Below are 26499 nucleotides of genomic sequence, written 5' to 3'. Positions count from 1 at the left end.
CAAAGTATGAGACCGGGCTAAAGAAAATCATGTTCAGTGTAATAAAAACATTGGAAAATTCATGTCCAGAAACACAAATCAATAAAACTCTGATTTTATGGTCCACAAGTCTGTCTCAGCATTTTGCATTTGGGTCTTAACTTCTTTACATCTCAACACATAGAGTTTCTCCTGGGGGCCTCAATCGCTGCACCAACAGACCCTATTTCAGATGATCAAATAGGGATCTGATGGCGCAACTGCATGATAACGACACAATCATTTGAATCAAATGTATTAGCAGGGAAAAACCTAAAACAAGCAGTCGCCCAGGGTTGAACCACTATTTTGCATTATTGGATTTGGAAAAAAAAAAAAGTGAAACTGCGTACTGCTTTGCCCTGAGGCAACGAATGAAAGTGTGCTGTTTTAATTAAATGAAGAATCTGTCAAAATCTGTTGTTAAACAATCGGACATAACTTTTAGGTATTCACCTACATGCACATTTTATTAATAAAGTTATTTCATTTTAAACTAACAATAATACTTATCTCACCAGATGCTGTTGCTGCTCTACATGTGGCTTTGGTTTCTGCAACGACTGCTGCACAACCATGTTAAAGATAAAACGTTCTTCTCCTCATCAATATATATGATGGTGACATATCTTGTGTCACTATTTTTATTAAAAAACAAAATGTAAAAGGATAGTGTAATAATCAAAAATGTGGTTTCTTGCCTGAGGGCAACAACATGCTATGGAGGGCTAAATCAACACCGTGGTGTCTGCCAACAGGAAGAAACAGTACTTATCAGCATACGTCAGCGAAGACACAATGCACACTGTGTGCACAAGTTCTATACATCAAAAGAGTCACAAACAGTTGTTGCTTAGACTATCGCTCAACTTTGTGAAGTGCAGAGAGAAGAAACATGCTTGACAGGCAGCACTGGTTTAATCACAAGATAAAGTTTCAGTTTGTGCTATGAGCTAGTCTGTGCAACGTTCAACAGCTTCCTGGGTTTTTTGCTCATTTCATTTGCATAAACACACAGTATCCGTGTGTGATGTGGTGCATATTATTTTCCTTTCTTGATGTATAAAACCTTTTACTCCGCTCTGAACTTTGCTTCTCATCAAGGCCCTAAAACTACAGGCTTAGGATAATATCAGTACATAAAAGCTTAAATGTGTTTTTTTAAAGTTACCTGCATATATAAAATTCCATGAAGCTAGTCCTAAAAACACGTAGACATTCTTTTCATCCTTACATTTAAGGCCACAGAGCACTCAAAAAATGTTGATGCTATTTTCCACAGTAATCATTGGGAAGCAGATTTGTTGTGTTATTCCCTTATCTCAAACATAACAGTAACTCCAGGAAAAGGTTAGCTCTGCAGCATAAGCTATGGCCCTGCAACCCTGTGAGGGGTGAACCTTCTTCATAACGATGCAAAGTTAAACCTAAAGTTAACTCTCTAAGCCCCAAATCCTGCTTTGGTGCAGGTCTCAAGAAATAGGTCAAATTGCATACACTTTAAATGGCAGCATGCACATGCATTTACAGGGAACTCCTTGCATCTCGCCTGCATGCATCCTTTTTTTACTGCCATCTTGTGGCTGCAGTTGGCTATTGATGCTGACTGTTATATGCTCAAGGCTTTTAATTCAGCTGCATTTTTCCAATTTATATATTTTAACATACTTTTTAAATCAAAGTGAACCCCCGTTTTTCTGAACTTGATAAAAGTGATAAGTGGATCTCACTAGAGAGCCACACTACAAACACACAACTTTAAACAGATTATAAAGTTTTTGAAAATACAACATCTGGAGAGGGAATACTGATCCATGTCTGACCGGGGAACATTTTTCTGTAGAAAAAAAGTTTTTAACTTTGATACTTTATGTACTATTTACCAATAACACACAGTTGGATATACAATATTACTGTATTGTATATCCTTTAAAAAGGATAAATCGCCAAGGTTAGAAGACATTTTGTCCACACTCAGGTGTGGGGTATTTTCTTGTCATAGTCTGTAAGGTGCATGCACTTGGAAAGGAAAGGCATCTTCACCCCTGTGGAGGCATTTTCAACAACCGTCTGGAAACAACAAGACACAATTTATATCAACAAGTCAAGAGTAAGGCACTGATCACAGCTATGATTCAGAGCACTCACTCTATTTTGGCTAGTTACATCTACAATGGTCACCAGCTTGCCAGCATGTGGTCCAGAAGAGTTGTAAGCAGCATGGCTTATCTCAACAAAGCACTTGAACATTTGGAGAGAAAAAAACAGAGAACAGCACATCAGCAGTGATACAAGTCTGAAAAAGTCTGAGCTTTTATATCTGGGATAACCAAGAAGGAGCCTAGACTACCCAGTTTGTAGCATTGCAATGTATAGCACCAGTTCATTAATGTCAACTAGTCTCTGTTTCTGTGATCAATGTTATGCACTGAACACAATAGGGGGTGCATTTAATAGTGCTCTTAAAAGTAAAACAACACTGAAAGTGTGTGACTGTTATATAAATAAAGCTTATGATCAGTGTGTGCTTCCACTCTCAGGCCCTCGCTGCCTGATAGACCGTGTTGTGGTGTGGATACCAGACATCATCTATAAAATGTTACATTTAAAATGTGACTTTGTGACACATGACTTTACAAACACTTCACAGATTGTGAATGAGGGCTTTAACAATACATGTGGTCAAGTATTTCTAGAACAATAACACATTTTCAAAGAAAAAATTATTTCAACATGCTAACACTCTCATGGCAAACTTCCGCCTGGCGCACATACAGCTTCCAGTTCTTCAGCGCACATGCACAGTCTGTCTTGCTCATTGTGCCAGCCATCTGTCACACATTCACTTGAAATCTAATTTACTAATTTTGCTTTGTCAAGTGCATGTCTTGGAGTGTCCTGAGGGGAGTGGTTTGAGAAGATAGGGTATTGGGAGAGTTATTCTGGACTCTAGTATGAGTGTGAAGAGTTTGGTGGTTTGCTGGCAAAGTCATGCTGGATCCCAGAGGGTGATGGACTTTGCCAGGGATGCACTTTGTCACTGATTGATAGATTCAGCTAAGAGGTTGGTTTTAGTAGCTTCTGAATATCTTCTCTGTTTTTTGCAGATGATGTGGTTTTGTCGACTTCATCGAGCAATGACCTCTGGCTGACACTGTAGTGGTTTTCAGCCAACTGTGAAGCACCTACGATGAAAGTAAGTATCTCCAGTTCTGAGGCCACGATTCTCAGCTGGAAAAGGGATGAGTTTCTCCCCAAATATCTCAGGATGTTGTTCACAAGTGAAAGAACAGAAGAGCACAGCAGGAGATTGATGGATTTTACATCCATAACCTCAGCTGTGCCCGCGAGTTGTGGGTAGTAAGCAAAAGAATGAGATCACAACAGGAGAAATGAGCTTTTGTCCAGACATCATAGAGTATGGGCTCTCCCACAGCAATAGGGAGAGGAGCTTGGTCATTCTTGAGGGGCTAAGAGGAGTGCTGCTACCACTACAGCTCAGGTGGTTTGGAGATTTGACTAGGATACTTGCTTGACTGTACAACTGGAAGGAGGCCCCAGACTCCATGCTGGGGAGATTATGTCTCTCAGCTTGATTGGGAATGCCTCAATGTCCTCCCAGAAGAGCTGGAGGAGGTGGCTGAAGAGAAGGAGGCAATTCTGCTTAGAATATATGTATATACATGTAGTGTTCTTGTTACCTTTTCAGATACTAATCCTGGTTGCGATGAATTTGCAATAACCACATCATATGTGTGAAATAATCCCATAATGGAATGCAGCCTTCTTTCTGCAGTAATTTGTAATGCTTAAGGGTTTTGCATGTAATCCAACTAAATAGCAGTACTTAAGTCATTATTCTTACATCTCTGCTGAACCTTGGGCAGTGGAAGGTTGCTTTAGCCCTCTAAAGAATATGAAGTCGGCTATAAATAAATTTATAATGCTTGGAATTATTTTGTTAATTTGTCATGGGCTATTCAGCTTAACTGCATTTAAATTTTCTGCATCCAGTGAAGCTAAAAATAAGAGTTCTTTCAGAGGGAAAATAGATTTTTCTTAGTTGAACACAAAATCTGATGTGGTTTGAGACATTTTATAATTTCCTGACCAGAACATTAAAAAAAAATCTAAAAATGACTTTGACAATAATTATTACTAGTGAGAAATTTAGTTCTCCCTTTTCCCCTGACATCTGTTTTAATCATGCCCAATAGTTACCCCACTGTAATTAATGATATCATAATAAGTGCCTGTAATTTGCCCATTTTAAATGTCACATTGGGTCAGGCTGTGATAATATCTGACGGAAGAACGAGAAAAACTGAGGCAGCGATACAGAAAAAGGGAGAATTTATTAGGGATTTAATCAGCTTGTGTGACAAAATTTGACCTTGACGTCTTACTTTTTCCACCCTCACCTGAAGCAGCAGCAGCAGTAATGCACAAGCAAGGTAATTCAAAGGGACTTAAATTTTCTTTTGTCAGGCGAGTCTTTTAACGGCAGACAGACAGTAGAAAAATATCTCTGCCTTTTTATTGGAACCCAGTGTGACAGTATTCATCCAATTAGGCATGAATGATTGTTATCCAGCGACATTATCGTCATCATATTTTTTGGGAGTATGAAAAGGGGCATTAAAAAGTGGAAAACGCAAACGATGAAAAAGCTCCCAGGCTGAGACAAAGGGAGACAGAAGGAGGGCACATAAGAGGTGAGGCAAATTAATTGGTTTTGCTAAATCCTCCTCAAACAGCAGAAGCCAATGTGGTTCCACAAAAGGCCATTACCGGTAATCAATTTAAATCTGTTTTACCCTTCCCAAGGAAACCAATTAGGCAATTTAATTTAGCTTTTTTGATTCACAGCATAACCACTGCACAGGACAGGACATCCAATTCACTTCCTGCAGAGGGGGACAAGTGAAAACACTGGGAGGTGTAACTGGAACAAACAAAGCTATTGATCTGAGTAGGCTAAGAGATTCAGGGAGGAGTGAGAAGGAGAGACAGGAAGCATAGCAGCATGAATAAATCTGGATTTTGTTAAGAAGAAGAAAACATCCCGCTGCGTCAATTCAAAACTGCCTCATTAATTAAAGTTTATTGCAAGTTTAGCTCAATTTTCTTGTGCCTGGACTATCATTTTTCATTTGGAGCTGCATTTTTCTGTCACTAGATGGCAGCACTTGACTACTGATGATTATCTCAGCAGTTGTGGGTGCTGTGGCCTGGCTTGACTTATGCAAAGCTTTGGTTCAAAGTCAGGTGTATTCCTTTGATAATTATGCTCTCATTTCCTTGTGATGCACGTGTAGCATGAACACAACCAATGCAAACACGCATGCATACACACCTACACACTGCACTGCTGAACTCACTGTAATAACGCACACACCGCACACTGCTTAATCAACAGTGTAGCTGCACAATTTCATCACACTGGCTGTTGGGTTGGTATAGAGGGAAGTGTCAGTCAGCCGTGTCACCCATCATAGCGAACAAACAGACCCTCCACAGGGGCCGTGTTTCTGCACCGATGTGTTATCAATCTCCCATCATGCATTTCTGTGCAAATGCTAGTGCGCTACCTCTTTCATGGGTGGTACATTTATGTGTGTATGTCAACTGGTTTATCATGGTAATGGGGAACATGTGTGATTGTGACAGACAGGAGTTCTGCATGACCGCACACAATGCTGTATGTGTGCCTGCTGCTGCAGACACACGCACACAGGCACACACAACCATATATTTGTGTGGCTGTCTCTGTGGGGACATTCATTTTTATAGTGCATTCCCTGGCACTCGTATCCTACCCTAATTTGTCTCTTAACCCTTTAGCCCTTTAAAGAAGTTTTTAAAAGGTTAAAGAGTGAGAACCAAGGTGTTGGACATTAGTACAGACATGAGTTTATTAGACATAAATGCAGAGCTAATGCAGCCAATAACGATACCAGTACTTAAACTTATAAACACAGCTTACGTAGGAGAAAGGAGTGTGTAATGATTTATGAGATGAATTATCATCAATTTGCAAATTCGTAACACATTGTAATGACCACTAAATCACTGTGATTTTTTACTACCCACAATAATTAGTTAACACAACAAAACCCACCTTTCAGCTTTTCATCTATTTTGAAATCGTGGTTTGTTTGTTTTTTGGAGATCTGGAATTTAAATGTGCCTGTCTCTACAGCACTTCAACTTCATTTGTTCAAATGTGCTATGGGCTAAAAAATAAAAAATAAAATTGATGTCACAGTCAACACTTTTCATAGAGCTTGTTGGAGGAATATTTGTTCATTTCCCCCCAAAAACAAACTCTTTTACAAATTTCAGTGGGCTACATGCTGAACTGGGATAGAAACAAAGTATCGATCCTATCGCACTAGTAATGGCCTGATACCAATATAGTTGGTATCAGGTATCAATATTTGGATCGATCTATTCATTTTTGTTGGACATCTAACATACACACACACAAACTGGAAAAAGGAGAACCTTGTGAAAAATGTTAAGGGTTTACACGTCTAATAACTCACAGATAAAACCAACAGACCATAAAACTCTTCTGGATTATCCTCATTCAAATCTTTCCTTCTGTATGTTTTTTTTCCTTATTGTTTCCTGTCTTGCTCCTCCTTTTGCCAGCTGCATTTCTTGGAAGAGGATCTTGGCCAGTGGTCTGAGAGAGGCAACTGCAGCTAACCATTTGAGGAAAAACAGCCCTGGCAAGGCCAATTACACGCAGACAAAGCACTTTGCATGTTATTGTGTTAGGGATTCATGCTTGATTGACTGAATGGGTTCTAATGAGGCTGGGGAACAACGCGCAGGAATGGAAGAAACACTCTTCCATTTCCCTGATGGATTGATTCATCCGCGCCCTCATGTACACAAACTAGGAACACACACACTTGCTGGTAAGACCCACAGAGCAAAGATGGACAATCTCATTGGCATGCACATGGAGGAGCACATACAGTAGAGACAAAACAACAAAACAGCTAAAGTGTGCCTGTGAGTGTGTGTAGTGGGAGGCAGATTAAGAGGAGATATTATAATGGAAAGGTACCTTGCCGTATTGCCTCTGCAGATGCTTCTATGCAAAAGCTTCACTCCCACTGGCATCCTTTTATAGTATCACTTGACTAGGCAGAGTTGGATATAGCAACAGATGGATTGGTAAAGCCTTAAGCAGTGATAAAAAAAAATGTCAGCTTGGCCTGTGTAACAGATGTTGGTTTTATTTCTGTGTTGTGTTGCGCGCTGGACCTCAACTCCACTAAGTTTCACATCTTTGAAGTTCTTTTTGTTCTCCGTCTCGCTGGAATGAAATTTGAAACGGATAATACTAGCCAAGGGGTAGAGAAAGTAACAAATGGCAGCTATGATGTTTGCAAGATCACTGTCAACAACTTACAAATTGAAAATGAAATTAGCTAGCACCCCAGGTTCAGGCTATGAATTTTAAAAGGCAGGTATGAGCCACATGTATGCAAGATGCAGGGTAAGAGACATGGAGGTACACAAGCACACAAACGACAAATGCTAAACTTGCAAATGTGCATGGCTTGCATGCAAACAAGTGAGACACTGACGTCGTTAATTTATCACAATGTACAGTATGCTTTTCATTTGAAGTCTTGAGAGTCCTCAGAAGAATATTTTATCCTTTCTGCAATTCCTCCTCCAGCTGCCGATTTCTTTCTCCTCAGCTTCCACTCATTCATCATTTCTTACTGCCCCTCCTTTTCCTCTCAGCTCTCTCCTCTACCTCGTCCATCTCCCCTGCCGTACTGAGGTCAGGGTGAGGGGTCAATTGCCTGGGTGCGCCACAGAGCCTGTTCTTGAAGGAGCAGTCATGTTTCCGAGCTGCGTCTTATCTTTGTCTTTTATTTCACCTGACAACACTTTCCCACCGGAGACCGCCTCATTTTTGCTTGCAGTAACCAACTCTTTGCACAGCTATGTGCATACAGACGCTTTCTGTGTGCTTTATGCGGTCTGACTGTATATTAGTGAGTCCGTATGTGTGGGTGGATGCTTCTGTCTGTGCTCCAATCCTCTCCCTGCCCCTTTTGCCCACCCTTGTTTATTTGCCCTGCTAAGTTTCCTCCTTTCCAGCTGTCTTGCATTCGTGACCTTTTTCTCTCACTGCCTTCCCTCCTCCATCGATAGCCTGAGCTAATAAGGCAATTAAAGCCTAATTAAAGGAGTCTTCAGAGAGAAGGAAGGTCTCAGGCAACTTCATAAGTGTAAGGGAGCAGTGTGCTTATTCAGGCCTCTCGTGAGCTCCCTCTCACTCCCTCCTGTCCACCACAACAAAGAAAATGAAAGGCCAGAGAAACTGTATACGCAATCCCATTTCTCTTTTTATTAGTCTTCAGTTTTGATATTTTTAGGTGTATCCAGAAATGGGTAATGCCAGGTAACTAGCTAATTTGTTCAGCTGTAGTGTATTTATCCAGCGTCAGCCCACTCATTGTTGTCAAATTTGCCAGCGCAGATCAAAGAGCCCTGTGCAGTGTGTCAGCCAGGTTGCCTCTACTTGGCACTCTGAATCTAAAGTCAGGGATTAAGAGGGGAACCAGGAAAGAGGTGGTTCAAGGTTCATTTTAGCTTGTGAGTTTCTTGTCACAACAATCTGCAATGCTGTGTATGTTATTGGGTTTTTTTCCACATTAATACCAAAGCTTCCCTCACATGCCGATGCATACGATCATTGGGTGCACTTGTAGTCTGAAACAAAATCTTTACCCCTGATTTAGAAGGCACTTACAATGCATTAGCCTTGTGGTAATTACTAGAAACTCAATTAGAAGAAACCGCTGAAGACCAAGACCAAACTTGAGGGCTTAAGCTGCAACCCTGGTAAATGGATTTGGAGTTAATTTAGTGAGTCAGAGGGTGAAACAGCCATCAGTGATGTTTTAAGCTGCAGCAAGCATCCTGAGCACTCAAAGCTCTCTACCTTAGGCTGCGCTCTTCTGTAGTTTGCTCTCAGTTAGCAATCAGCTTTACTTTAGCTCAAATCTTGCAATTAAAATGCTGTGGGAATTTATTTTTCCTATCTGTGCGCACAAGCCTTGCATGCTCGTGCTTTTGGCGCCCTGCATTCAACTTGTTTTTTTGCTCCCCTCACCCCATTCATTATTTCTCTGTAATGTTTACATGTGTACATGTTACCGGGCTATGTCCCAGATTCTGTTCAGAGTGAGGTGGTATATTTTATTTATGTCTCTGTCAATGTTCTCTAACATGCCTCGGGGCTTTTTTCTGACCTTAAGTACTGCCTGTCTGTTTTCAGTAAAGGTCTGTATTTGACACACTCCTTATATAATTCTCTGTATTATAAAGAAAAATATGTAAACATTAACATTTTTTTAAAAAAATAAAACATTTTTTATCAAGAGCACTTTAATTTTCTTGCAACAACTGAATGATTGGGATATTTGTGGAATAAAAATTAGCCTTCCAGTGCTCCCTTGTGGACAGTTATTTTAATGGCAAATTGTTTCTAAAATAATTCAAGCAAATCTTTTCTGTATTGCTAATATCAAAATAATATGCAACCGGATGATTCTATCAGCCATTATGATGTATCAGTCAGGCTCTAGTGGTTAATACCTACCTCAGACACCTGGGCCTGGTGGGGCTGTAATATACACCAAGCTGGTAAGTTGTATCACATATTGGACTCTGCCATCTAAATCTATGGAGAGAGCAGATGGACTGCACCTTGGAAAAACTGTGGGTGGAAAAGCCTGCCTGTCTCTGTGTGCGTGTGAATGCTCCTATTGGTGCCAGCATGTGTGTTGGCGTGTGTGTGTTCAAGTAGGTGCTGCAGCAAGATCTTGGCTTTGGCCTTGGAGTAAAGTTTGTGTGTGTGTGTGCGTGTGTGTGTGTGTGTATGTGTGTGTGGGCTTGTGAGTGGGCGTATATCGTGCGACCACTGCTGTGCCTCCTTCTTCTGGGGACCAGATGGTGACGAAGCCGGTTGCTCCACTTGACTGTTTCTAACATCATCGCTCACAAACAAAGGGAGAAACGGAGGCAGAATTAGACAGAACCTTTGAAAGGAATGTCTGCTTTTTTTAAATTAAGCTGACCAATCAATTTTGTCAAGATTTTTCACTTAACAACCTTTTTTTCTGATGAAAAATAGATGATGAATATATAAAAACTAATGATGAAACTAATGAAATGTGGGAGGAGTTTGGAAGTGATCCAATCAGAAATAAGCTACATTTGATCTGCCCCCGGGTGAGAGTTCAGCTAGCTCCCAGGAAGGTGTGACAAAATGTTAGGAATAGAAGAGTAGACGAGGAAAATAAGATGCTTTGTAAACCAAGGTGAACAACTCTCACCGGTAAAAACACAACAAACGTTTACATTTTATGCCTTTAATCAATGCAATCAACTTTAGATTTACTCTAGATTTAATCTTATGATATAAATATATGGACTAAAACTAACAAATTAAGACTAAAAACAAATTATATTTTAGTCAAAAGACTATGAGTAAAACGAAATTTAAATTTTCTGTCTGGAGTCCACTTTCCTAAACTTTGATCGGTCATCTCACCTGTGAAATAAGCTACATGCTTGCGTTTGTGCAAGATTAGCAGTTCCACATTGTACAAAATATCTTGTATTACAACCTGAAGTTAAGTTATAGTGTATACAAATACAACCGATATTCAGTCCAGACAAGTAAACACAAACATGCAAATCATATGCAATAACAGATCATTATGAGAGCGACATTAAAAGTACCTGACTAAAAGAGCTATTCTTTTGCTATTTTAAATGAACTTGAACTCCCCCACCAGTTCTTACAATTTCAGCTCCTTCTGTAAATTATTCCAGGAAATGGGGGCAGTTTATTTAAAAGCCTTTTTTCCCTAATTAGGGACAAACATTTGCATAATATTTCGAGAGTGTAGGCTGTACTGGTTGTAGTTTTTACACATATACACACACAGTTAAGGAGGAACGAGCACAAACAGAGAGTTATACATAAAAAAACAATCAATGGGAAAGTCTGCTGGTGTACAGAGATGACCACTTAGTAGCAGCGTACGGAGGACAGTAATGTACATGATTTCCACAGCCAGTAACAAATGTAAAGCACAAACACAGACAGTGTCCTATTCATAAAGAGAAGCAGTAAAGGCTAAAAAAAAAAGGTTGCAGAAAATTTCAATTTCAATTTAAACTGATCTTAGGAAGCAAAGACAACAACAACAACAACAATAATTCAACAATTTTTCAAAAATTACCAGTAAAATAGACCTGAACATGATAGGCTTGATTATCTATAATGAGTTTTTTTTTTTTTTTTTTTTTTTGTTTAATGTATCACAGTGAGGTGCTCTTCCAATGTAAAACTCATTTTGAAGATATAATTTGCAATGCTGTTGAATTATATCAGCCTAAATTCATTCATTAAACCTTTACACTTGAGAGATCACTAAAAAGTAACACTGAGTCAGTTTAATAGTATAGGAAAAGGCTCAGAGGTCTCCTAACATTTGGTCTACCCTAATTGATAAAAATGAGGGGAACCCGAGTAAGTGTGAAAAAGGAAATTAGCATACACTTTATTTCTTGACAATATTTCTAGACAAAAAGAAGAGGAGGTGAAACACATGCGGCTGAAAATCTAATAACTCTTCCTGACCCGATCCATCACATATTCTAGCAGTAACAAGCTCCAACCAATTATGTTAAATTAGGAATTATAACTCAATATTATGCTTTCCCTTGTGTTCTCAGCATTAACAATTAATTATAGATTACAGCAAATGCTTCTCTTTATTCTCGGTGCAGTTATAGCTGCTTCATCTCACAAGATTTCCCTTTTATTTATTTTTGGGGGTAAACACATTTCAGAAAGTTACGATGCTAGGATGATTTCAGTGCACAAGTGTGTGGTCTGTGACGCGATAAGGACTGGTGTGCACATTGTGCATGGACAGCTAATCACCAACCACGCTCAGCTGACAGGCTGACGCCGCCTTACGATGCTCTGCCTCCACTTTTTCTCTCAAGAGACTGTCTAATTACGCGTGATAGCGCGAAGGAAATATGCTGAATGACAACACATTATGGACCATGAATTATAGAATGTGTAAGCCCACTCATGCTTATTTTACATCTGACACCATGGTGATTACATGTGATTAATTTGTTAAATGGAATAAAACAGCCACTTCTTCTTTGGCAGCAGAAAATGAAGCACATCAGCAAACCGACGGCAGTATTTATGCTGCACCTCTGTGTTTTTATTTGTTCTTTTAAAGGTGTAAAATACACCTACTGAGGCTTATTGTTAAGATTTAAGTCTGCAAATGTAGCTCTTGGTGTAGTAACTGAAGGCATTAGAAATACTAAAGTAGTTTCAGTCTCCTATAGTATTCCCAGAATCCCTTAGGTCCAAAATTAAAACCGGTCCTCAGTGGATTGAGGCTCGGCTCATATACATAAAAAGGTCATGTGTGACTATTAATGAATATCTTTGTTCCTGTCTTTGTCTCAGGAGCTTGCTAATTGAACTAGCCTCTCTTTCCCTACATCCCTTGGATGTACTACATGACGACACAGGAAGAGGCATTTGACAAAAAAGTCTTTTTTTTCATCCAGTGCTGCTAACTGTGATGGTGTAGCTAAATGAGGCCTGTGATGAACGCCATGCCAGACAGAGGCTTCCAAGCCCACTACTTCCCCTTCTCTCACTGCCTGGTGCGCAGTGCAACGGCCAATCAACTGCTCACACAAAGGAGGAATTAGCATATTCCCTGGCACAAAATCGCTCCCTTAATTGCAGCTGCATTGAGTCCATGTTCTCCACACATCCTCTTCTCTCTCTCTCTCTGGTTTCATATTTTTTCCACTGGCCTCGTCACCAGCTTCTCAAAAAGTGTTTTGCCTTTTTTTGTGTGTAATTCTTTCACGTTTCACTTCGTTCCTCCTCCAATCATTCAGTCTTCATCAGACGGCTATTGTGTGAGCTCAGGGGGAGAACACAGAAGGAGAACGATGGGGGCTGGGAATGTGTTTGGCATGCTGTACTATAGCAACAAGGTTGTCAGTCTCAAATGATGCTCTCATAATCAGCACATTGGAGCTGGGCTGCTGCATAGAATGACAATATCAGCCTGATGCTATGTACATTGCTGTGGTCTCCCTTTTGGCTTGTCAATCTTTCTTTATCTCTCTCTGTTTGCGTTGCTCCTCACTGCTTTCCTTTCTGCACCAGCATTTTTGTCTGCTTCTTTTACACTTCCCATCCTTGCATTGTTTTCTGAGATTCTTTGCTCTTCTCGTGCAACTTTCTTTTGTTTCTTGCTTTGTCTCCAGTGTAAAATTTATTGTTGCTGTTTGCATTCCACCCTTGCTTGCCATCTCCTCTGTTAACCCATTTCCTCATCTACCTTTTGTTTAGATTTTCTTTTTGCTTGTGTTTAATTACAAGAACCTCAAAAGGTTTCTTTAATGCTAGTTATTTTTCTAAGGTGGGTCCTGCTAAAGAAGCATTTGACCACAAGTCATTATTGAGTAAGGTGAAGTTTTAAAACTTTAAAACATCTCCAGCTGCACAGATTAAAGTTGCATTAGGTTGGTTAAGTTAGTATACACTATATATGGTAATTATTCTTAGATGTGATGACTATGCTGTGAAGTACCCCAAGGAAGTTGTCTACAGTCACTTTTCAACTTCCATCCATCAATTTTCTTCTGCTTATCTAATTTGGGTCACAGGGGAGCTGGAGCCTATCCCTGCTGCGATACGGCAGGAGGCAAGGAAAGCCTGAAGAGGTCGCCAATCTGTTGTAGGGCTAACACAGAGAGACAGACAATCATCCTTTTTTTTGTGAGGCAATAGTGCTAACCACCAGGACACTGTGCTGCCCAATTTCTACTTTTTGTCCACCTATACTCTTCTGCCTATCATTATTAGGATTTTTTGGGGGGAGGGCTATTCCAGTTACCACAGTCCATGTGGCGCGGTACACCATGGACAGGTCACCAATCTGACACAGGGCTAACTTTACTTTGTACTTTTTGTACATATTTAAAGTTTTTAATTTTGTTCTTAACTATGAGTCCATTTTAATGTGTGCAAAGAGACTTAAGAATTAATGGGATATTAGAAGGATTCATAGAGTTTTAATGCCAAGAAAACATGGTGTGGTATTTGGTTCGAAATGTGAATTAAATAACACACATAATTTAAACCTAAATACAGAAGATGCTGACATTTAACATGTGTGAAAAGTTGTTGTAAATGACTGCTGAAATTAAAGCAAAAACAAAGAAAAAAAACCCCAGCTCATCTTGGCATCTTGGCTTTATGCGGATGATGTGATTTTGTTGGCTGGTGGTTTTGTGTGAAGCAGCTGGGATGTGAATTAGCACCTCCTCACACTCTAGGTGAGGAACGAGTTGCTGACCCAAGTTGAGGAGTTTAATATTTTCAGCGTCTTGAAGGGAGAGTGGAGCAGGAGACTGACTGGTGGACTGTTGTGGTGACGAGAGAGCTGAGCAGTTCCTATCCTCACCTATGGCCACGAGCTTTGGGTAGTGACCAAAAGAATGAGATCATCAATACAAGAGGCGTGGAAGAGTTTCCTCTGAAGGGAATCTAGGTCTTGCTTGGAAATGGGGTGAGGAGCTGGTAAGGAGAAGTTCTGGACATGTCTTACTGGAATGTGGCCCGAAGGCAGAATGAGACAGACTGGAGAGATCTTGGCTAGCTTAGGAATGCCTTGGTGTCCATCTAGATGCACTCTGCTTAGACTACTGCCCATGCTACACAGACCCAGATTAGAAGCAGACGATGGATGAATGAATGTTTGAAGTACTAACATGGTTGCAGAGCCCTACGTGATCCATTTTTTGTTGATAAAATTTCTATGTAGATACAGCACATGTATTAGACTTTCTTTGATTTGTGTCTAGGCTGTGGTTAAGTTATGTAATTAGCTGCTCCTGTGAGAAAGAATGTGATGAATGTATATTGCTTTATTGATGTAATTGCTGGTAATCAAGAATTGTTAAAATATTAATTGATACACTGCTAACAGTGGCTACTGTTACAATACGGTAGCTAATGGGGATCTAAATAAACAAAACAACAGAGCTCCTTTGGGCTCTAAACACCATTTAAATATTGTCATTGTGTGCCTCTGCAGATCATTACTCCATCCTCCTTCACCATTATAATGCTGGGAACAGTACCACCACAGTATAATACAAACCCTATTATGATTATAGTCCCAGTAAGCCTTTCAGTCACAGTGTCACTGCCTCCACCAACTATCATCTTTCAAAGTCTCTCTGGCCAGATCTTCTCCTATACTGTCATATTCATCTGAATTTTCTCTTATATTATTACACTTGTATATCTGCCTCCTAACTTTGTTATCATTCCTGGGCTTGCACACCGATGTCTGCTTACACTGTCACAGTTTTATCTTTCCTTCCGTATACTGTCACAGTTGTGGTGTGTCTGTCTACCTCTGTTGTTACTTGTAGTTTGTCTCCCAGCATGGCTGTTGTGGTAACAGTGTTTATTCTGCCAGTCAAAGATGAGGCAGAGGCAGCATCGCTCATCCAAGTGCTGTGGAGAGAAGCTGTGGTGAGGAGAGAGAGAGGGGGAGAGTGAGAAAGTGGGGGAGAGAGACAGCAATCAAATTTTAGACTGTAAAGAGTCCCAGGCGGTTTATACACTTGTATGTCTGAGATAAGCTCAGGTCTTGACTGCTGTTATGCAGAATTTCCATACAGTTGGTATACCTGTGTCGTGACGCAGGCAAAGCTCGAGTGGTTTCTCATCCAACAAAAATGGCACAAAGCACATGGCTCAAGCAGACAGCAACCTCTTCACAGAGCCTCTTCACCTGTACGTTTTTCCTCTTTGCAATTACTTCTATAGAATATTTGAAAAACTGTATATTTGGACACTAAAGCTCAGATTTTTTTTCTTACACTGGGGTGCAGTAAAAGGGCTGATATGTTCTAGAGGAAGAGGCTATTTTATATCAACAGAGCAGTACAATGTAAATTTCTTGAGAAGCTATAATATGATTTTGGCACATGCAGAAAATTAAATACGTGAGAAATTACTTCTATCATTGATCCAGAAAAGCATAAAAATGCAGTGGTGCAATAAAGCAGTTCTGTTCACTGATTTTCCATATTGCTCACAAGGACCCAGCACAGACAGATATATTGAAGAGATACAGCAAGCAGCAACTATGATATAAATGCTACATTTTTTGTATGTGTAGAAATTTACACCTTTTGAATGCATGACAGGACTACCTAAAATTACACAGCTTTCAACTGTTGTGCTAAATTTAGACAATTTTAACATCCGAAGTTGTAAGTAAACAGTTGACTGTGCGAATGACTCATGACCTTGAATGGGTGACTAAGTGGAGCAGGAAGTTTAAGCATTTCTGTAGTGAAAGCTACCTCATAGCTTTCAGACACTTTATGGCCATGGACACTCTGTACTGTAGCACTCGTCTGGTAATTTTCTGTATGCTTCATGCTATTTATGTTAGCTTAGCAATCAAAAGAAAAAGATTTTTTTAAACATACATTTAACATACAGTATGTAGATTCTCCCTCTTTACCTGCAAAAGTAGCGAGACTTACATGTATTTTTAATCTGGATGGGTCAGTAGTAGGTCTTCTGCCATTTGGGAGGTGAAGGACAAGACGTTTATCACTGTAAATGAAAAACTTAGCTAGTGCTAATAAGCTGATACTAGGCCTTAGTCACACAGGCCTAGAGACCTTTTACTGTCCTTCTGACAACCACCACCTGCTAGGGAAAAATTAGAGGTTACTTACTGTCACAAGGTGAAACTGATACCAAAAAAGTATGTGATGCTTCAATAAAAACCCTGCAAATAGCTGTACTTGCCCCCAAAGGGGCTAAACAACAGAGTGCTACCTAAACACACCAAGGCCATGGATAGTCATTGGAAGTTTTGACTGGTAAGAGAAACAAGCTTACCTCCAAATCCAGCTTGACCTGGTGCTCTCAGCAATTTCTTGGCCAATGACTGAGCCAACTCCTTTGGCTCTTGGTTAACAATTCTTCTTTAGACAGATTACACAAATTAAATTACGTCTTCAAGAATGAGAAGTTGGCTTCATACACAGCTCCTAACATGTTGGCAATCACTTCCTGCCATTCACTTCATTCTTACTTTGTATTGGCAGCCCTAAACCTGAGTCAACAACCCATCACATCAAACTGAATTGTCGTTACTGAAAATGGTGTCACTCGTTTAAGAAAATGCAGCAAAACAACACATGATCAGGGTAGCACAGTGGTAGCATTTGCATTAGCATTGTCACGTCACTGCAACGAAGTCCGGCGTTTAAATCCACCAGCCGGCTGAAGTATTTCTGTGTGGAGTTTACATGTTGTCTCTGTGTACTCTGCACTGTATGCATTGATGATTCCGCAGTTGTCTGTTTGTATCAGTGTTGCCAACTACTCAGTAAGGAAAATCGCTATTGGTTGTCCTAAAAGTCGCTAGAAGTCGCTAAATGACGTCATCACCTAATTTGCATAATTGGTCATGCTAATATAATTGTAACCTATGTTGTTGGAGAGAGAAATAACATCGTGGAAGAGACATAAAGTGAGTAAAAACGTCCTAAATGCATTTAGAGTTTATTTAGAACTACAAATTAAATTTCTTTTAGCAATTGTTGTTTTTTTTAATGTCACAATTCCAACCCTGCTCCTTTACCCGGGCTTGGACCGGCAAAAGTGATCCGAAATAGGCACTCTGGTGGAGTTACTTTGTGTTTGTGTGTTTATAAGTAGTTTTAAACCTTGTGATCCACAAAACAGCATAAGAGTAAAAGAGTAAAAGAAGAACTGACTGTGTTACAGCACCCGCTGCTTGTTGAGAGTAAAAGCGATACGCGCTTTCACGTCTTTTTTTAGCGACTTTTTTAAGAAAAAAAGTCGCTAGGGGGTCTGAAAACTCGCTAAATATAGCGACAAAGTCGCTAAGTTGGCAACACTGGTTTGTATGTGTTAGCCATGCAATAGACTGGTGACCTGTCCAGGATGTACCTCGCCTCTTACCCCGTGACAGCTGGGATAGGCTTCAGCCGCACTAGGTCCCTGAATTGAATAAGTGGGGAAAAAAATGAATGGATAGATGGATAGAGTGCATGATCACTCGCTGCAATTATGATGTGATTTTTGTTTATGTAGCAGAAGTTGGGATGGATTACTTGCCAAAGCGTTTCAAATACTCTGCACTGAACTTCAACCCTAATCTTAATAGTTTCCTCTTGAGTTCAGGAATTGAGATAATTAGGAATTATGAATGTGAATAGGAAGTCGTTTTGTGTCTGAAACTAAGCACAGTATAGCATAGTAATGTCACATTATAAAACTGTATTTTTAATTGTGATTTTAACAGCCTATTTTCGTCATGTCACCTGCTACAGGCACACCTGTTGTGTAAAGTGAGTGTAAATCTGAGGTATTCAAGAAATGTCTTTGTTCACTGGAAGCTGCTTTGTTGCATTGTACTGCTATAGTTGGAAATTATACAGCTCTGGTTATCATTGCGAGAGGTTCTTGTGTTTGCCACATGTTCACTTGTCTTTGTGCGAGGCTGTTAATCTCTCAGTTCATCATAAGAATTATTTTCAGCTCGTCAAATTCTCTGCTGGCATTAAAACTTTTAATAACCAATTCCATACATGGTGAAACTTTTCACTTGAGCACCTGCATTATTCTTAAGATATAATCCCTTAATTAATTAAGACTTTGCCAAGTTACAATGTTGCTGTCATTTCATTGGGGATTTTCAGTTAATCTGCTTTCAGATTGATGTATTAAACTCCTTCTTGCCCTGTTTGTCATCTCTTGAGGTTGCTTGTATGCAATATTCATCATTTAGACATGAGATGATGAGATGAATTCATGAATTCAAAGTTGAGTTACTGACACTTTCACAGGACTGACAAGAACTAGTCCTGTGGTGTCGGTGGTGGTAATACTGGAGTAATGGTATTTTAAATCATTTTCAAAGCTTCCCTTCCGGCACACTGAGGGCAGCCTCTATGTCTGTATTCATCCACCGTCTCTTTGATCAATTCGAGGCTCAGAGAAATCCTACACCAATTACTGTAAAACTAACCTGTCACAAATTGCTTCTGTTATTAGCATATCAAGACCGTTATGATTACAGTGCAAGACTACAGCACGGAGAATTGAATCCTAAATATATTCTCATCTTCGCCACGTAAAGAAGTAATTCCACGTGTCTTTGCTTTTCCTTCTTTCTACTGACAGTTTAATAGTGTGATACAATGGTTTGGGAAAATGTGGGTAATCTGATAGTAATTGGAAAAAAAAATAGGCCGGGGGCGTATTTTGAACACATTCTTCTGCTTATTAGAATGTGACAATCATTGCCTCGAAAACCTAAAAAGATACAGCAACAAAATAAAAAAGAGGTTGCATTCATGGGTTTTTTAAAAGTGACCTTTTTCTTTTTCACCTTCCTGTAATCTGATTTCACAATGCAACCTTGTTTATTATCCTTGCAGATAAATCTTAATAAGCATGGTTCTGTGGTATCAACACTGTTTAAAGTGAAAGGCCTGCACAAATAACCTCTTTATTAATAATGCTTGACAGCGTTTCTAGTCGGAAGCTAAAGGCTCATTACAACGCACTAACTAGTCCCTAGTAGCAGAGACGCATGGCTGCTGCTGGTCTCTAATAAAGAAGAGACTAATTGGCTAATTACATTCAAAGACAAAGCTCATGAGTACCTCGCTCGTGGTCCTCATTTCAAAGGGCCGGTATTTAAAATGCGTGGTGTAAAACTGAGGTCACTCTTTAGGAAACTAGCTGTATAATGAGCACCCGACCACACATTGCAATGCACTTGTAACGTATGCAGATATTCATAGACTTGCACAGACTCTCACACACAAATATACACCAAGTGTTGGCGGGAAAAAAGGGAGCAGTGACTTAACATCGTGCAGCTCATTAAGGAAACTGACTTCATTAACATGCTTTGTATTTAACCTCATTGTAGACTGAATATAGAAATAGAGAACTGCTTTGAAAATGTTGCTCTGTGTGATGTGAGAAAACACAGAAGTGGCATAAAATGTTCTGCGGCTTCTTGGAAGTTATCAGGTTGACAACCCATACCTGGGAAATTTCACACTTTGCTCCAACTTTTGAAATAGGTCCCAGCAGTGAGCTAAATAAAGGAGAAATGGGAAAGCTGCGGGATGAAGATGAAGAGTTGGATAAAAAGAAAGGGGTAGAAAGTGGGGAAAGAGTACAGCTGACCTGACAGGAAGTCTTTGACAGGGACCCACATGGCAGGTAGCAGAGGTGCAGGACTCTGACACTGAAACTGAGCGCAGAGTCATCCATCACCGTGGCAACTCTGCCTGTCAGTACAGCAAGCCGGGGGATGCGGAGGCTGTGCCGGGGCAGATGGGAAGGGAAAATGAGGCCTGGAGTCTTCCACCAGAGAAACCGTGGTCAAAGACAGAGGCAGGACAGCAGCCAGGATGTACATTAACACACACACACACACAAACACACAAACACACACACAGCCTGGAGAAGCACACACAATTTAAGATAGGGGCTAAAGCGTGCTTTGACCAATGGCCTTCCCTGTCCCTTTGTCCGCTCTGCAGACCAGCTGTCTGGAGGAAGTAGATACAAGCCATCCATCATCACACTCCTCCTGTCTCTGAGACCTCTAGCCAGGCTGCCGGTACAGTGCAAATGTGTGTGTTTTAGCATGCGTGTGTGTGCATTTCGTGATAGCTATGTGTTATTTTTTGCAGCTATGCGCTCTACATGTTTTCCATGATCAGCTGCCGCTATGTGGTGACAAAAAAGAAGGCCGAGAACAAGAATCCATTTAACCTTATCTCCTTGTTGTTTTGTTAGCAGGTGCTAACAAGTATTGGAGTGCATGAGAACATTTATATAAGCGCTGTTTACTTCTCAAGTGCTCACGGGGAGGGGAATGATTAGCATTTCCTCTGACATGATTGAGTTTCGTGTAGCTGTATGTGTGCTTTTGTTTTGTGTATCACCATGCTACAAAAATCTCTCACAACACAATCAAGCAATGCTTCAAGCCAATCAATGACAATCAGAGTTATTCAGATGTGGCCTGAGCTGTAGCTCTTCTGGTCTTAATTTTAAAATCACACCAAATTCACAATTACAGCTGATTACCATCATCACCGGCTTGTTATCAGAGGATTACAGGAACACAAACAAACTGTTAGTGGTCAGATTAACAAGTATGAGCAAACAAGCGGGCTGCCATTATGATATTATACTCAGTTTAAAAATGGTTTGTCTGTGATAAAAAGCTGCTCTGGACAAGTTCAGTCCCTCGGGAACAGCTACAGTAGGGTTGAATTATGAGATTGTCTACCGTCGTTTGATGTTGCACAACCAGACTGTTGCCAGGCTATATGGGCTACAGCCAGCTTGATGCCACTGCTTATAGAGCACATTGTATCGATAATTACATTTCTTTTATGCGCTAGAACAACAACAACACAGCACACAAAACGCAATTTTAATTTCCCCACAATTACTCCTCTGCCAGATCCGTTTCCCTGTGTCATTTTTGTGGGAGCAGACCACTTCATTTCATTTAGATACTGTAAGTCATGGTGCTTAGATTCAGTGGAAGATTAAAATGTAACTCAGTTAAGAGTCTCTAAGGGAAAAGGCAATCGTCAGAGTATCTTGTATCTAGTTAAATTCCACGAGAGGCAGATGTAGTACAAACTATGATATTGATATTGCTTTATATTAGACCAACAGTCACATAATCCTCCGCGATAATGACTGATACTCAAGGCGCTGCATTCGAGGAGCTCTTCTGTAGTGAAGTCTCTAGAGACCCTGAGACCAGATTAAACCCCAACTCATAACAACAGAGGCGAAATCACGTCAGTGGACACAAGACACAAAAGAACATGGCGCAGTGTGAAAAGAGATGATTTACTTCTGTGATTTGCTTTTCAACACATAATTTAGTTCTTTTTTGTACTGATTTGATTGCCGTATGTGAGGTGAGACTGCTATAGACTAAAGGTCAGGCCTTTTGAAAAGTAAAGGTTAAATCTTTCCAATGACAAAAAAAAATGACCCTTAAAGCACTCTGAATAAAGTCTGGACAGTCAGAATCCTTTGCTCAGCAGACTATCATCTGAAAGTGGAGAGAATCTTTAACTGCAGGCATTTATTGCTTGTATCAGAATATTGGAAGATGGATAGATTATTCAGGACCTTCAGTAAAAAGAACGGGAAGGGTGGCGCTTGTCTGATCGATCCACCTCATCAATATTGAATTTGCTGCACAAGTAGACTACACAAGGCAGAGGCTGGAGGGGAAAGGAAAGCTGAAGAAATACATGAGGGGAAAAGGGAAAAAAAAGACTACATTTCCAAAAGTGGAATGTACTGAAGAGGTGGATTGTGAAGTTTAACAAGACACAAAGGGATCTGAGTTACTAATGCAACCCTGGGGAGAGCTACGGAGTACTATCTATAACAGAGATCGACTAAAGGTAAACTAAATCACTAGCTATGGCTTCTTTATAAAAATGCACTTAAACTGTCTCCAGCTCCAGCAGTAATGTGATTGTAGCCTTCAGACAACATAATAATGGTGCCTTTAAAGCACTCTAAAATGTTTGTGTGTAACACAAGTAGTAATCAGCACTTGAGGCTCCTCTGTATGTAAGTGTTCATAGTGGTCACTAGAGCCTGTACTACTCCCTGCAGCTGTGACCGGAGTGCTTAGACATATGCAGCGAGACTCACCACCCTCATTTGCATGTTTAAAAATGCAAAACTTCACATTTCTATAGGTTACAACACTTAGGAGATTTATCTAATTGGCCCAGATCGCGCATGTGTGTGTATGTGTGTGTGTGTGTGTGTGTGTGTGTGTGAGAGAGAGAGAGAGCATGTGAGTACTTCTACAAAATAGAGCAGCAGAGACCACTCACATCTGTGGTTCGCCAGTCCATTAAAGCTCTTAAAAAATCAACTCAACAGGCATCACCGTGGCCGGCTTCATTGCTGGAGTACAACGAGAATACAGATAGATCACAGTAATCGCCTCCTGTTGCTCTTCAGTAGTTTGAGTGATGGTCCCTTGAGGTTACTGTACGTGCAAGTGTGTGTAGTGGATGAGGGGTATTAGATGGCAAAGTATGAGAATGCATGCAAAGTGTGTGCAGGTACTTTTTGCGTTCTCTGTCGTTCATGCATGTCTGAAAACAGGGGCGTCAAAGCACAATCATAAAATCACAAATCGCTATGACTGTCACAAGTGTAGTCAGTCAAGTTGGTAGTGTATTTAAATGCATCAGAAGAAAATTGGTGTATGCAAAGCTGTATGATGCAACAGCCAAGCCAAACACTAAACAAAATACTAAGCAGGTGTCACACGAAGAACAGCATAGAGGGAAAGCTTAGAGGGAGCAAAATATGGAAGGTAACAGGGAAGAGAAATGATAGAGAGAAAAAAAGAAAAGCTAATTAATATGATGTCACTAATTTATGCTATGTGCAGGTAGCTCAGCTTAATGCATTATATTTGTAACTTCTTGCATTTGGTGGTAGATATATATCCTTATGTAGCTTTTAGAATTATAAGTATCTTAAATTAGGGTATTTGTCTATTTAGAGGAAAGTGTTACAGTGCTAACCTTTAATTTAAAACACTATCTGCTTTTGTGAGATCATATCTTACCTAGAAGACAATTGTGATTCAATACAGTATCAACTTAAACTCCTGAGATAGCAGCCAATAAAGACGAGACTTCTATCTAGCAAGTGAGGCCTTCAAAGTAAAAGCGGTGCCTTTCAAATACAAACATGTTTTAAAAGACACCGCTTTTACTTTGAAAATGAATGCCCCCTTCCAGTTTGTGCCTCATTTTTCACAGTTACACCAGCACTCTACAAGTAGTTGGCATGTGTTTGCACGTGGGTTCATGTTGGTTTTTGATACAGCACGGTAAACCTCTGTAATCAGATTTGTTCAGCAATCTCCAGCAACCAGTCGCCAACCAGAAACCTGTCAACCACAGGGGGGTCATCAGCCAGACTCTAAGCTGGTGAGAGTGCTGCCTTAAGCAGAACGTATGGTTCAGCAGGGGGAGGCTGTTGACAGTCCACTGGCAGTCCAACATGACCTGTGTACCTGCAGAGAGCAGTGTTGTAGATGGAGAAGGTTTACAAAGAACTGTATGTGGTGCTACCGGTGTGTGGGCCACTCTTTATTGTTCTGTTGTTGGTCTGTCAGCTCGCTGCAGAAAAGACCAAAGTTATTACATACAGAGCTGTCATGAAGCCGAGTGTTAAAAACAATGAAACGTGTCCACTTCAGCCACTGTCTGTGCTTTTCATGCTTTATTTTTTGATCTTTGAAGTTTCCTGGTGAACTGATTTTGTAGGGCTTTATGGGAGCACATTTACTGCAGATGAAAACCCCTCACAGCTCACTGTCAGAACAGACACATGTATGCGCACTGACATATTTGCAGGACCATAAATTACGCTTAAGTTAATGATGATGCAGATGAAAGTTTTCTGCCGGTGTTGTCACATAACTGATGACCAAGGAAATCTTGATGCAGATTGTAAACAAGTAGTTTACTGCCTAAACCAACAGATAGAGGCAAAATCAGAAAAAAAGCCTCGCCTTCGCATTCAGGTTTGTGTGATTGAGTCATTCACCATTCAATCTGAATCCTAACAGCAAATTTTATCAATTTTTGTCATTTGTGTGTTGAAAAGTCACACTACGATGGACCCCCACTAGGATAAGATAGGGCATAAAAAGGTTCCACACCGAGCATCAGGATGTAACAAGTCAGAAATGAGAATATGTTGTTCTTATTTCAGAAGCAAACAGATTTTCAGATTTACAGTTTGTGTTTTGTCATATGAGCTTGCTGTGCACATTTGTACATAAAACAAGTGTTGAATTACCGTCAGCTACAGTACCTGTTGTTCTCCTTAACAAGGACTTGTATTTTGTCATTTCTATACAAAATTAAATCCTCATCCTCAGGAAACAGCATAGTTATCATCCCCATGACGAATAATCTCATTTATATGTCCTATATGGAATTTAATAGGAAGCCATCTGTGAGCAGGCATTTTCATAGCTATGCAATAACTTAAATAAGCACTGACACTAAATGAGGAACACGGCAATAAATGCTGTATGCAATGCAGAGAAAGGAGGAGGGCTACTTGACAAAGAAGCTAATGAGATTGATTGATTGGATGCTCTTGTTCCTAATTGCCTTAATGAAGAATTAATATCATCACTGAATATTTGTGAGAGTGATTACATTATGTTAACGTTTCATGATTGTACCGAAGGAAATATGAATGCACTGTTGTCAGCCGTACCTGCTGTAGATGGAATAGCTGCAAACAAAATATCCTCTATTAGTATGGAAGTCACACTTTTGGATACACAGCTAATTAGTCCCAACCTCAGTATGGGCACGGCTTCAATTATTAGTCAGTGTGCCCTTTTCAGTGCACAACAGTCATTCTCATGGCTGCTGTGTGAGTGTTGCCTTGTCTGAGTGGCAATGACAGGGCAGCCAGAGGTGGACCATCAGCTGAGAGGTGATGGATGGTTCGTGCTGGGTTAAGCTGGAGCAGCTCCAGTCTGTCTCTAGCTCTGGTGAAGTTTCAGACACTGAGATTTACACAGTTTGCTTTGCACAGAACCGTACATACTGAAAACACTTTGAATATTCTCTGAGATTCTGGTTCACATTGACATGACAATATCACACAGTTGCTGCAGATTTTTCAGCTGCACATTCTTGATGTCAGTCACCCATTTAATTACATCCCAGAGGTGCTCTACAGTGAACTCATGTTCAAGAAACCAGTTGGAGATGGTTTGAACTTTGTGACATGGAACATTATCCTGCAGGAAGGAGCCACCAGGCAGCATTTTTTCAATCTTCCATTGTTCAATTTTAGTGAGCCTGGGTAAATTATATCCTCAGTTTTCAGTTCTTAGCTCACAGGAGTGGCACCAGGTGTTGTCTTCTGCTGCTGTACAACATGTCCATACCTTGGTTGCAATGAGTGGTTATTTAAGTTACTTCCAAAAAGTTTTCTTTCTATAAGCTTGACGCAGTCGGGGCATTCTCCTCTGACCTCTGACATCCTAGCAAATGAGTAGTTTCTAAAATATTCACACTAGTCTGCCTGGCACCAACAAACATATAGTACCATGTTAAAGTCAGTTAGAACACCTTTTTTCCCAATTCTGATGTTCAGTTCAGACTTCAGGTCATTGTGGTCATTTTGGCCATGTAGCTCAGGAAGTAGCACAGGTCATCTATTAGTCATCTATTAAT

At 40.2% G+C, this 26499-nt stretch overlaps 1 long non-coding RNA gene across 2 annotated transcripts; it reads right to left on the bottom strand.

Moving 5' to 3' along the window:
* Window positions 1-9477: 9477 nt before the first annotated feature.
* LOC120434940 lies at window positions 9478-17511 on the bottom strand. 2 transcript variants are annotated; one of them, XR_005609441.1, is made up of 4 exons: window positions 17060-17511; window positions 16696-16867; window positions 15550-15665; window positions 9478-10055 (listed from the first exon to the last, which is right to left on the bottom strand). It is a non-coding gene; the product is annotated as an uncharacterized LOC120434940 (long non-coding RNA). The 2 variants fall into 2 exon arrangements; XR_005609442.1 differs by lacking the exon at window positions 9478-10055 and adding an exon at window positions 14290-14604.
* Window positions 17512-26499: the final 8988 nt, after the last annotated feature.

This window comes from Oreochromis aureus, linkage group 19 (assembly GCF_013358895.1).
Source record: "Oreochromis aureus strain Israel breed Guangdong linkage group 19, ZZ_aureus, whole genome shotgun sequence".
NCBI lineage: Eukaryota > Metazoa > Chordata > Actinopteri > Cichliformes > Cichlidae > Oreochromis > Oreochromis aureus.
This window is presented reverse-complemented; position numbering and strand designations above follow the sequence as displayed.